Genomic DNA, 13,229 nt, shown 5'->3' with positions numbered 1-13,229 from the left:
TGCCCTCACCCTCCCCTAGTTCCTCAGGCATTCAGCTCTTCAGTAAAAACTTAGCCTTCTTTTCTCTAATCGAACATCCTGTATACTCAGAGCCTCTGAAAATCTGAATCTTAAATTTTACTTTCCGTTAAACAAGCCAAACATGGCCAGGTGGCTGCAATATTCGACAATGCAGACAAAACGCCGGGTACACGAGATTCAGGAGGGGGCAAGCAATTGTCTGAAATTCCTATTGGCTTGCTCTGTAGACGGAGCAGAGCAAGGTCTCAAACCGTTTCAAAACTGTTCTGGCAAGCACTGTAGGAATGCACAGGGTTTCACTGCAGACCCAAGCACGCTGGAGGCTTGCAGGCCCCTTGTTCTTCTGTAATTCTTCTATGAACCTGGCGTCAGCTTCTCTTCAGAAAGCAACATTCTGAAACCAGAACCTCCAGGACCCAACAAGTAAAGCCAGATGTCGTGGGTTGAATTGTGTCCCCTGAAAGGGTATACTGAAGTGTGAACCTCCCCATACTACGAACGTGGCCTTATTTAGAAATAGGGTCTTTGCTCATGCACTTAGTTCACATAAGGTCCTGTTGGACGGGAGTGGCCCTAACCCAGTGGCGGGTGTCCTAGTAAGGAGGGGGCGATTGGAAACCCCAGCTCAGGAAGGTCAGGTGGGGAGCGCAGGGACACATCTGCAAGCCTAGGAACGCCAAGGCTTCCAGCAAGGAAGCCCCGGGAGCTCAGAGAGAGGAGGGGTGGTTTCTCCCTCTGAGCCTCCAGAGGAGCCAAACCTGCAACACCCTGATTTCCAGCTTCTGCTCCCCAGGACCATGAGAGAAGACATTTCTGTTTGCTTTTTAGTTCAATAAAGCTCTGCCTCAGGCTGCCACGAGCAGAGGTTGTTCCAGGAGCTGGAGGGAAGGGAAGGCGGGGCAGACAGGTCCAGCATCCCTCGGGGGTTCCCTGGACTTCACAGACTGTGCTGAGGGTGCAGATTTTCCAGGTGGCTGGTGGACAGGTGGTGGAATCCCGAGCTGACCCAGGCAGTTTCTGCTGTTTTCGGCCACGAAGTTTGTGCCCTTTGTTGCAGCATCGCTATGAAACTAACCCAATGGGACTGGCAAAGAAGAGCACTCAGCTCCTCAAGTGCAAAACATTGCTGAATTTTGTCCGAGAGTTTTTTGTGTAAAAAGCAGAACTCGAAATCAATAAACTTCGATACTTAGCCTAGAGGATTTCCAAGCAACGAGTTCAGTCATGTCCCAGGTTCATCTTGCTATGTATACAAACTACATGAGGAAAGGTAAAATGGTAATGTGAAAAAAAATCTGTTAAATTGAATGGAACTATGAATTATGATTTGGGTAATACTTCATCTGTCTAGATTGCAAAAGATGCTAAAAGAAAGATATCAACTGCAAAGAAAGAATGAACTGTCTATAAGGTCAAGGTAGACTTGATAACTTTTGCAAGTGGAAAGACATTAGGCATGTGCATGGGGATCACTTCAAACAAGGAGCAGAAATGAGGAACAGAGATGGGAATATCCTGGAAAGATCTGTGGAGGACCCTCTTGTCTAATGATATATGAAATAGACAGAAGACATGTGCAAATTTAATACCTGATACTCCTTCATATCAGGTATTAAATTTTCAATAATTCCCTTATTTTTTCTAATATAAAATAAAAAGTTGTATAATTCACAGTAGTTACATTATTAAATCTGATGTATATATATCATCCAACATACAACCAGTAGATGCTTAATGGTCATTTTTTATTGAATTTAAGAAGAATATCTAAGCTACCCAAATAGATTTCAACCCATCTTTTTAATCAAATTTTAGATTGACTTGATCCTAGCTTGTCTTATAGATTTCCTGGAAGCTTTCATGAAGCTATGTCAGGTACACACATATTTCAATTTAGAATTTTTATACTGCTTTGTAGCAAAGACTCTCTGAGTCAAGCAAACAGATGCCACTTAAAAGTTTCTGTTGAATGAACAGACGACATTAAGTCAACAATTATTTCAGTCTACGAAATTGTTATCAGGTCATTCACACTTTTTTAAATTTATTGAAGTGTATCACTCATACATAAACATATAAACAATACATGTATAATAATAATAATTGTGAACTTACAAAACAAACACATATAACATCATACAGGAATCTCCTACCTCATCCTACCACCATTAACTTGCACTATTGCTAAACATTTTTACCTAGTTATTTTTTTTTGTTGTTTATCTTTATTTTTTTAATGTTATATTAAAAAAATATGAGGTCCCCATATATCCCCCACCCCCCTCACCCCACTCCTCCCCCCATAACAAAAACCTCCTCCATCATCATGAGACATTCATTGCATTTGGGGAATACATCGCTGTGCACTGCTGCACCTCATGGTCGATGGTCCACACCATAGCCCACACACTCCCACAGTCCACTCAGTGGGCCATGAGAGGACATCCAATGTCTGGTAACTGTCCCTGCAGCACCACCCAGGACAACCCCAACTCCTGAAAATGCCCCCATGTCACATCTCTTCCTCCCACTCCCTAACCCCAGCAGCCAAAATAGCCACATTTTCCACACCAATGCCACATTTTCTTCGATTACTAATCACAATAGTTCATGAATAGAATATCAGTAAGTCCACTCTAATCCACACACTATTCCTCCAGCTTGTGGACCTTAGAATTGTTGTGTCCACTCCACATCTATATCAAGAGGGGGCTCAGATTCCACTTGGATCCTAGATGCAATTCTCCTGCTTTCAGTTGTAGGCACTCTTGGCTCCCTGGTGTGGTGGTTGACCTTCTTAACCTCCATGTTAGCTGAGTGGGGTAAGTTCAATAGACAAGAGTGTAGGAGTTGCTAGTCTGTTGAGGTTCAGGGCCTGGCTATCACATGGTCAGTCCAGAGATTCAGGTCCTCTGGGTATACATTAAATCCCAGCATCAACAATAGTTCAGTAAAAGTAACAGGAGAGGCTTGTGGACAAAGATCACATCTGAGTCCAGCTCCATCACACAGAAACACAAACTCCAATGTAGGGCCAACTGACATGGCACTGAACTCCATTTGCCATGACCATAGAACCTATGGGTCTCTGTAGCCCTCAGAAGATCCAATACCTAGGGTTTTATCTGCTTTATCTGTCTCTGGGACTCTGCTGAGGTATGCATAATAGCAACCCCTCTGATAACCTCCTGGCTCTTTTTGGAGACTCATAACCATATAAACTCATTTGTCCTTTCCATTTCCCCCTTTTATTCAAGTCAAAAGCATTTTTAACTCCTGGTATTATATGTAGACTGATATTCTGCTGGTCTAAATTGACCCTTTTATTCAAGGACATTTTCTAATTACATCATCAGCTGGTACTTGGTAGTAAAACCTCAGCACCAGGGATGCTCATCCCAGGGAGTTATGTCCCACACTGTGGGGAAGGCAAGACATTTACATGCTGAGTTTGGCTTCAAGACTGGCCATATTTGACCAACATGGACACTCTCAGGAGGTAACTCTTAGGCATCCTGCACCTCTAGGCCTTGTTCTTATTTCAGGTGCACAGGCTTACCAGCATAGTCATTAGTGTCATGGGCTCATTGTTGGACCTTCCTTCTTTTTTGGTCTTTGCTGTTGTACTTGGGGAATTTGTGCTGTTCCTTTAGTGACTGTGATAGAGCTCCCCTGGCTAGGAAGTCAGCACTCCCTCAGTTGTTGTTTTTTAATTGTAACCACTATATAAATATCCAAACATTTTTATGTACCCTGGATATATGCCCTGGAGAACTCCTTGCCAACTGTGGGTCCCCTGTCAATAACACCCCACACCAGTATTTCTCCCCTGCCATTGTTCAACCTCTCTCTGATCCAAAACTTCTTCAAAAATGAAGCCCAATATATTGCCAGGTTTCATTAATAGTAAACTGGAATACAGTGATGAGTTTAAAGGTTAGATATAGAATACATATTAATTTAGAAAAATTAAGGTAAAAATAAATTGGGGTATCAAAAAATTAAAAAATGCAAAAGCTTTGTTTTTGATGTTTTCCCTTCCATCACTGCAATAAGTGTTGCCCTGTATTCAAATTGGCAAGGCAACTTCTTCCATCCTTTCCTCAGTGTCTAAGTCCTTTGTTTTTCTTTTTCTTTTCCTAATTATTAAGCTTATCTTCACAAAAGTTTTGGATCACAGTAATTCATATATACAATATACAGTACTCCCACATATCCTACATAAAACCCTTTTCCCTTCCACAGCAATAATCTTTTTACATATTCATACTATATTAACTGAAACTGATGTACAGATATTGAGACAATAGCTTTCAAACAAGGTAACATTTGGGTTTACATTGTGGTTTATATTTTAGACTATACAATTTTTTAAATTTTTAGTCATCTTATGTTTTACATTATGATTTACATTTTAGCCTACCAGCCACTATATATTTTTGGTGTAATTTAACATGTCTTATATCCATCCTTGCGTAATCTTGTGGAACACTTCTATTGCCCACACAGTTACATTGGTTCCATCTATTCAATACCTCTTTCTCCCTCCTGTTAGCGCCCACAGAGACAGAAAAATCTTCATTGCTTGAAGGGCCATGTTCAGAGATATTTGCAACTGTGTTGAGGGCTTGACATGCATGACTGCCCTAATATATTGGGAGCCACCATTTCTCTCGAGAGATACAATGCCCTCTATTTGAGAACATCAGTCCTCCGCAGGATGTGGGTATACCTTCACTCTCATTATATGGATCTCTATCCAATGATATAACCCATTATGGCAAAATGAGCACTCACACACTCCCTAGGAGCCTGTTCTGCATCGGATTACCACATTTAAGCATCTTAAACACATAACCTCTCTTATTATATTTTTGAAAAAGTTTTCTCAGCATTATACTCTCAACTATATACCTGAAAATCTCCTATGTTTGTATGTTCCCCCAACCTCCCCCCACTTTCTTGGGCAGTATTTCCCATCCTCCCATCCCTAACCCCCCTCAAGCCTGCAAAGCCCCAACCAAAGGTCACCCTATGCTCCCATTTTATTCCTTCCTTTACAAATATTTATTTCCAGCTTATCATAGATTTCACCCATGTAGGTGTCAGCTTACATCATTCCTCTACCCCCCAATTACTTTTAAGCCTATCATCCAGTCTCTAGCACTCTGAGGCAGTTTGGTTTACTTATTTCATATCATTGAGATCATGTAGTATTTGTCCTTGATTGCCTGGGTTGCTTCACTCAACATAAGGTTCCCAAGATTTATCCATTTTATCATGTGTGTTTGATGTGTATTCGTTCTTAAAGCTGAGTAGTATCCATTGAATGTATATACCACGTTTTATTTATCCATTCATCTGTTGATGGGCATTTGGGTTGATTCCAACTTTTGGCAATAGTGAACAATGCTGCTATGAACATTGGTGTGCATATATCGGTTTGTGTCCTTCTTTTCAGTTCTGTTGGGTATATACTCAGCAGTGGAATTGCTGGGTCATATGACAAATCCATAGCTAGTTTTTTGAGAAACCGCTAAACTGTCCTCCAGAATGGCTGTATCCTTCTCCATTCCCACCAGCAATGGATGAGTGTTCCCATTCCTCCACATCCTCTCCAGCAATTGTCATCTTCTGTTTTTTTTAATAGTTGCCAATCTAATGAAGTAAGATGGTATCTCATTGTAGTTTTGATTTGCATTTCCCTAATAGTTAGAGATTTGGAGCATTTTTTCATGTGCTTTTTAGCCATTTGTATTTCTTCTTTGGAGAAGTGTCTGTTTAAATCTTTTTCCCATTTTTTAAATGGGTTGTTTGCCTTTTTATTTTCAAGATACAGGAGTTCTTTATATATGCAGGTTATAGGTCTCCTATCAGATATATGGTTACCAAATATTTTCTCTCATTGTGTAGGCTCTCTTTTCACTTTCTTGACAAACTCCTTTGAGGTGAGAAAGGCTTTAATTTTGAGGAAGTTGCATTTATCTACTTGTTCTTTTGCTGCTCCTTCTTTGCATGTGAAGTTCATGAAGCCATTTCCTATTACAACGTCCTGTAGATGCTTCCCTACACTGCTTTTCAAAGTCTTTATGGTCTTGGCTCTTATATTTAGGTCTTTGATCCAAATAGAGTTGATTTTTGTATGAGGTGTGAGTTGGTAATCCTCTTTCATTCTTTTACATATGGATATCCAGTTCTTCAGGCACCATTTGTTGAATAGGCCATTCTCTCCCACTTGAGAAGGTTTGGTGTCTTTATTGAATATTATATGGCTATATATATGAGGATCTATATCAGAACTCTCAATTCATTTCCATTGGTCTGTGTGTCTCTCCTTGTGCCAATACCTCTGCCTATTGTTGGCTCTCTTTGCATCTGGCCTCATCCACCGAGTCTGTATCACCACCTGCTTCATCTTCTCCATGGTTGGTCTGTACTACATCAACAAGATCTCTTCCACTCTGTACCAGGTAACAGCTCCAGTCCTTACACCAGCCAAGCTCATGGGCAAGGGCAAGAAGAGAAATTGACCCTGAATGTTCAATAAAGTTCATTCTTTGTAGTATGTAGCTTTGTAGTATATTTTGAAGTCAGATAATGTGATTCCTCCAATTTCATTTTTCTTTTTCAATATGTCTTTGGCTATTTAGGGCCTCTTTCCTTTCCAAATAAATTTCATATCTAGCTTTTCTAGTTCATTAAAGAATGCTGTGTTGATTTTTATTGGGATTGCATTGAATGTGTATATCAGTATTTGTAGGATAGATATCTTAATAATATTTACTCTCCCTATCCATGAACAGGGAATATTCTTCAATTTGTTTAGGTGTTCTTTGATTTCCTTGAACAGTGTTGTGTAGTTCTCTGTGTATAAGTCTTTTGCCTCTTTACTTAAATTTATTCCTAGGTATTTGATTTTTTAATTTACTATTGTAAATGGTATTTGTTTCTTGATTTCCCCTGAGATTATTCATTATTGGTGTAGAGAAATGTTATGGATTTTTGCACATTGATCTTATAACCTGTGATGTTACTAAACTTATTTATAAGTTCTAGAAACTTTGTTGTTGACTGATCAGGGTTTTCTATGTATAGGATCATGTCATCTGCAAATAATAAAATTTTCACTAATTCCTTTACAATTTGAATGCCTTTTATGTCTGGTTCTTGCCTCAGTGCTCGAGCAAGTACTTCTAAGATAATGTTAAATAGAAGAGGTGAGAGTGGGCATCCTTGTCTTGTTCCTGACCTTAGAGGGAAAGATTTTAGGATTTCACCATTGTAAACATTGTTGACTGTGGGTTTTCATATATACTCTTTATCATATTCAGAAAGTTTCCTTCTATTCAAATCTTTTGCAGTGTTTTTATCAAGAATGCATGCTGTATTTTGTCAAATGCTTTTTCTGCATCTATAGATAAATCATGTGTTTTTTTTTCCTTCAGTCTGTTTATATGGTATATTACATTGATTGATTTTCTTATTTTGAACCATCCTTGCATACCTGGAATGAATCCCACTTGGTCTTGGTGTATCATTTATTTAATGTGTTGTTGAATATAGTTAGCAAGTATTTTGTTGAGGTTTATTGTGTCTCGGTTCATTAGAGAAATTGGTCTGTATTTTCCTTTCTTGTGGTGTCTTTGTTTGGCTTTGGTACTAGAGTAATATTGGCATCATAGAATGAGTTAAGTAATGTTCCTTCTGTTTTGATTTTTTGGAAGAGTTTCAGCAAGATTGGCATTAGTTCTTTCCGGAATGTTTTGTAGAATCCACCTGTGAGGCCGTCTGGCCCTGGGCTCTTCTTAGTTAGGAGGTTTTTATGACTAATTCTATCTCTTTACTTGTGATTGATTTGCTGAGATCATCAATTTCTTCTTTTGTCAATATAGGCTGCTTTTGTGTTTCTAGGAAGATGTCCATTTCCTCTGAATTGTCATTTTTGTTGGTATACAGTTTTTCAAAGTATGCTCTTATTATAGTCTTTATTTTTGTGGGGTCAGTGGTGATATCTCCTTTCTCATTTCTTATTTTGTGTATTTGCATCTTCTCTCTTTTTTTCTTTTTTCTTTTGTTTTTTTCTTAAGATTTATTTATTTATTTAATCCCCCACCCCCTTCCCCGGTTGTTCTCAGTGTCTATTTGATGCATCTTGTTTCTTTGTCTGCTTCTGTTGTTGTCAGAGGCCCGGGAAGTGTGGGCGGTGCCATTCCTGGGCAGGCTGCGCTTTCTTTTCTCACTGGGCGGCTCTCCTCACAGGTGCACTCCTTGCGCATGGGGCTCCCCTACGTGGGGGACACCCTTGCGTGGCACGGCACTCCTTGCACGCATCAGCACTGCGCATGGGCCAGCTTCACACAGGTCAAGGAGGCCAGGGGTTTGAACCACGGACCTCGCATGTGGTAGACGGACGACCTAACCACTGGGCCAAGTCCGTTTCCCTCTTTTTCTTTGTTAGTCTAGGTAAGGGTTTGTCAATTGTATTGACCTTCTTAAAGAACCAGCTCTTGGTTTTATTTATCTTTTCAAGTACTTTCTTATTTTCTATTTCATTTAGTTCTGCTCTTATCTTTGCTATTTCTTTCTTTCTTCTTCCTGTGGGGTTACTTTGTTGTTTTTTCTTTTACTAATTCCTCCAAATGTGCAGTTAGTCTTCAATTTTAGCTTTCTTCTTTTTGATGTATAAATTTATGGCTATAAATTTCCCTCTCAGTACTGCTTTTGCTGCATCCCATTAGTTTTGGTATGTTGTGTTATCATTTTCATTAGTTTCAAGGTAGTTATTAATTTATTTGAGATTTCCTCTTTGACCCACTGTTTCTCTAAGAGTGTGCTGTTTAACTTCCATATCTTGTTGTGAAATCTGGGCCTCTGGCCCTTGCAGATTTCCAGCATCACTCCATTGTGATCATAGATATTATTTTGTATGATTTCGATCTTTCTGAATTCATTGAGCCTTTCTTTGTGGCCTAGCCTATGGTCTATCTTGGGAAATGATCCATGTGCACTTGAGAAAAATGTATATCCTGCTGTATTTGGGTGTAATGATCTCTATGTGTCTATTAGGTCCAGCTCCTCTAATATACTGTTCAAAGGTTTTGTTTCTTTATTGATTCTCTTTTGAGATGTTCTGTCCATGTTGCTAGTGGTGTATTAAAGTCTCCCACAATAATTGTAGAGGCATCTATTCTTTCACTTTGTTTTTCCAGTGTTTCCCTCACATATTTGGATGCACCCTTGTTAGGAGCATATTTATGATTGTTTGTTCTTGTTGAAAGTTTATCCCTTTCACTAATATGTAGTATCCATTTTTGTCTCTCAAAATCATTTTGCATTTAAAGTCTATTTTGTCTGATATTAATATAGATACTCCTGCCTTTTTTGGTTATTGTTTGCTGGTAAGATTGTTTTCCAGCCATTCACTTTCAACCTCCTTGAATCCCTGGGTCTAAGGTGTGTTTCTTGTAGACAGAAAATAGATGGGCCATATTTCCTTATCCAATCTTCCAGTCTGAATCTTTTGACAGTTGAGTTTAATCCATTGATATTCAGTGTTATTACTTTCAAGGAATTATTTATGTTAGCCATATAGCCATATTTCATTTGGACTTGTGTTTGTCATATTTTGTTTGTTTGTTTTCCTTCTCTTTTTGTCTTTTTGGTTGCTTTACACTCTCCTCCATCTCTGCCTCTCCTGTTTCTTTCTTTCCACAGCACTCCTTTTAGTATTTCTTGAAGGGGAGGGTTTTGGTTGACATACCATTTTAATTTCTGTTTATCTGTGAATATTTTGAACTCTTCATCATTCATCATTTTTGACTGCTAGCTTAGCTGGGTAGAGTATTCTTGGTTGGAAATTTTTTTCTTTTAGTACCTTGACTATATCATACCACTGCCTTCTTGCCTCCATGGTTTCAGATGAGAAATCAGCACTTAATCTTATGGAGCCTCCCTTGTATGTGATTTTTCTCTTTTCTCTTGCTGCTTTTAGAATGTTCTCTTTGTCTTGAGCATTGGATAATTTGACAAGAATATGTCTTGGGGTAGGCCTTTAAGGATTTATGGTGTTTGAGGTGCATTGTGCTTCATTGACATTTACATCCATCTCCCTCAGCAAATTTGGGAATTTTTCAGCCATTATTTCCTCCAACACTCCTTTTGTCCACTTTCCCTTCTCTTCTTCTTCTAGGATGCCTATAATACGTAGGTTTGTGCATTTTGCATTGTCATTCAGGTCTCTAAGTCCCAACTGGATTTTTTTTAACTTTCTGTCAGTTATACTATTTGTTTGATTTCAGATGTACTGTCTTCTACATCACTAATTCTCTCCTCTGCCTCTTCTAATCTGCTGCTATTTGCTGAGAGTGTATTTTTGATTTTTGAACTGTGGTGCTCATCCCCATCATATCTGTTATCTTTTTGTGTATTTCTGCAATTTCCTCTCCAAGTGATTTCTTCATATTTTAATCTCTTCCTTTACTTCATTAAGTTGGTCTCTAATATATGTTTTGAGATCTTTAATTACTTGTCTGATGTTCTGCTCCTCTTCCTGGTTTTTAGTTTGTTTATTGGATTCGACCATGTTTTCCTGATTATTTGTTTAGTTTGTAGTTTTTTGTTGCTGTCTGGTCATCATTTTATCTTGGTGGGTTTAATCAGTTCCTTAGCTTCATTGTCTAGTATTGGGGATTGATTAGTTGTTGTTTGTGCATAAGTGTTATGTCTCTCTTAGTCACTTTGTTCTTCTTACTCTATTTTCTTGTTGCTGGCTAAGTTCACTTTGAAGGAAAACATTAGGGGCAGGGAGAGCAAAACAAGTAAGACAAGAAAATACATAAAGTAGTATTAGTAATAAATGTTAACAGAGCAACAATGTGAGATCTAGGAGAATGGATATTAGCCCCATATAATTTGTGTAGAGTTATATCAGTAAGTAGAGTACCTATAATGAACATGGGGAGGAATATAGTATGAATTAAAAGGCCAGTATTTTCATGAGAGAGGGAAAGAGAATAGAAAGACAATAATATCAAAAGTAGATAAAAGAAAGAAAACAGAACAAAGGTATTAGAACTTAAAAGTCAGACAATTTGGGGGCCAAAGAAAAGGAGGTGAAGTGTAAGAGAAACAGTGGATGATGGAGGATAGAAAGATGTAGCACAATGTGGATAGTTTAGATGGCCAAGATCAATACACAGAGATAAGAGGAAATGTAGGATGAGGAAACACAGCAAATATGAAGCACTCCCTGTGGCACCTATTGTATAAAGAAAATAAAATAAAAAAGAAGAAAAAGAGAGAAAAGAAAAAAAGGAAGAGAAAAAAGGGAGCAAAGAAAAGCAGAGAAACAAGGAAGAAAAAGAAAAAGAAAAGAATTAAATAAATGAGAAAGAACCTTGGGGGATAAAATGGGAGAAAAGACCAGAAGACAATGCAATATTAGCAACCACAAGAAAAACAAAAAACAAACAAACAAAAAGAGAACCAACATTTCAAGCTAGGAATCCTCTTTGCAGTTAAATAATACACTTAGGGATCTGACCTTCCCCCTTTCTCCCTTTCTCACTTATCTCTCTCCCGGGGCAGCAGGAAAGCTGCCTGAGAGTTCCAGTAGGAGATTGAACCAACTCAACACAGAAGACTATGGCTGTTTATTTCCAGCATGAGAGCACCTACAACTCACCAGAAACCCCAAATATGCTATTGGAAGCTTGGATAGCACGTCTTACATTTCCTCCCCCTTAGGCATGCTACGGAGTTCTAATTAATTTTCTGACTCCACCTTCTCCCAGACCAAGTTTCCTATCCCAGGACATTTAGGTAAATTGGGCTTTCTCAGCAGATTCACCACTCCTTTCTTCCCAGACTCTCCCCAAGTCAGCTGCTACACCCCTCCAAGTTCAAGGAGAGAGAGAGAAAAAAATGCAACACAAAACACAGGGGGCTAGGGTAATTAAGGACCTCAGATGGACCTCAGGGCACAGTGGATTCAGGTATGGGAAGTCTGTGATATTGCAGACTGAAAGTGTGTGAGTCCCTGGAGCGTGGGCCACCAGGGTTTAGGGAACACAGACCTGGGAACCACGCATCTGGTTAATACAGGGCCTGGGAACACCACAGCACAATAAAGCCTTCAGGGATAGCTGCAGCTGGGATGCCAGCCCTAGGGGGAGGGGTCCCACCCACAACTGCTGACCTCCATGTCAGAAACCCAAAATTGCACCACTCGCAAGAATCTCCTCAGTCACTGTCTCACCAAATCGACATCCAGACACCTCCCACCCTGCAAGCCCCTGAAACAGCCAACTCAGGGCTTGGGAACACTCCAGCACATCCTTAACTAGTTATTAAAGAGCATTGTCAATATATTACTACTAACCTAAGAATTTTCCCCCAACCCACCCTATTATTATTATATTTGTATCATTTATATATGAAGACACAAAAATAATAATTGTATAATAAAAGTGAATTTACAAAGCAAACATGCATAACATCATACAGGAATCCCATACGTCAAACTTGCACCAACACCTTGCATTGTTGTGAGACGTTTGTTGCACATGAAGAAAGAATATTGTCAAAATCTTTCTACTAATTATAGTCATGATCGTACATTTGGTGTATTTCCCCCAAAACACCGTTATTATTTTTTAATATATTTTTATGATAAAAGTTGTAATTCCATAAAACAATCATGTACATGTGTAGAAAGTCCAAGCAACACCTCTCTAGCAACACATCATACTGTGGCGGGATATTTGTTACAGGTAAGATAATGTCATATGATTATTACCACCTCCATAGTATACATTTGGCACACATTTTGCATACTGCCCCATTACCAACAAAGAACATCTTTGGCATAGACGCAAGAATATTATATAATTGCTGCTAACCACAATCCACAGTTCACTCCAGCTGTATTTTTCCCATGCTTCCCCACATTCCCACCACCCTGCAATAATGATGTACATTTATCCCAGCTAACAAAGGACATTCTTGCATTTGTACCCCCCAACACAGTTCCCATCCACCTCTTGGTTTGCCAAGCTATTCAGTTCCTAGAATATTCTCTAGCATTCTGTCAACTGACTTTTACATCCCGAGACAGCCATTTTCAGCCACATCCCCTTTTATAAACTGTTAATCGCTGTGTATTATCATCCACTGTATAATTTCCACACTTATACAGTAAAGCTAATGAA

The 13,229-nt window shown here is 39.0% G+C and overlaps 1 non-coding gene and 1 gene segment (V, D, J or C); both read right to left on the bottom strand.

The window, feature by feature from the left end:
- The window catches only part of LOC101435371 (immunoglobulin kappa variable 3-20-like), a 225,553-nt gene that overhangs the window by 52,866 nt on the left and 159,458 nt on the right, over positions 1 to 13,229 (bottom strand).
- On the bottom strand, positions 215 to 351 carry LOC111760893 (small nucleolar RNA SNORA9). The gene has a single exon (XR_002794462.1). It is a non-coding gene; the product is annotated as a small nucleolar RNA SNORA9 (small nucleolar RNA).

Source organism: Dasypus novemcinctus, chromosome 17, assembly GCF_030445035.2.
Source record: "Dasypus novemcinctus isolate mDasNov1 chromosome 17, mDasNov1.1.hap2, whole genome shotgun sequence".
Classification (NCBI taxonomy): Eukaryota; Metazoa; Chordata; class Mammalia; order Cingulata; family Dasypodidae; genus Dasypus; species Dasypus novemcinctus.
The sequence above is the reverse complement of the archived record's forward strand: the minus strand, read 5'-3'. Positions and strand labels throughout refer to the sequence as shown.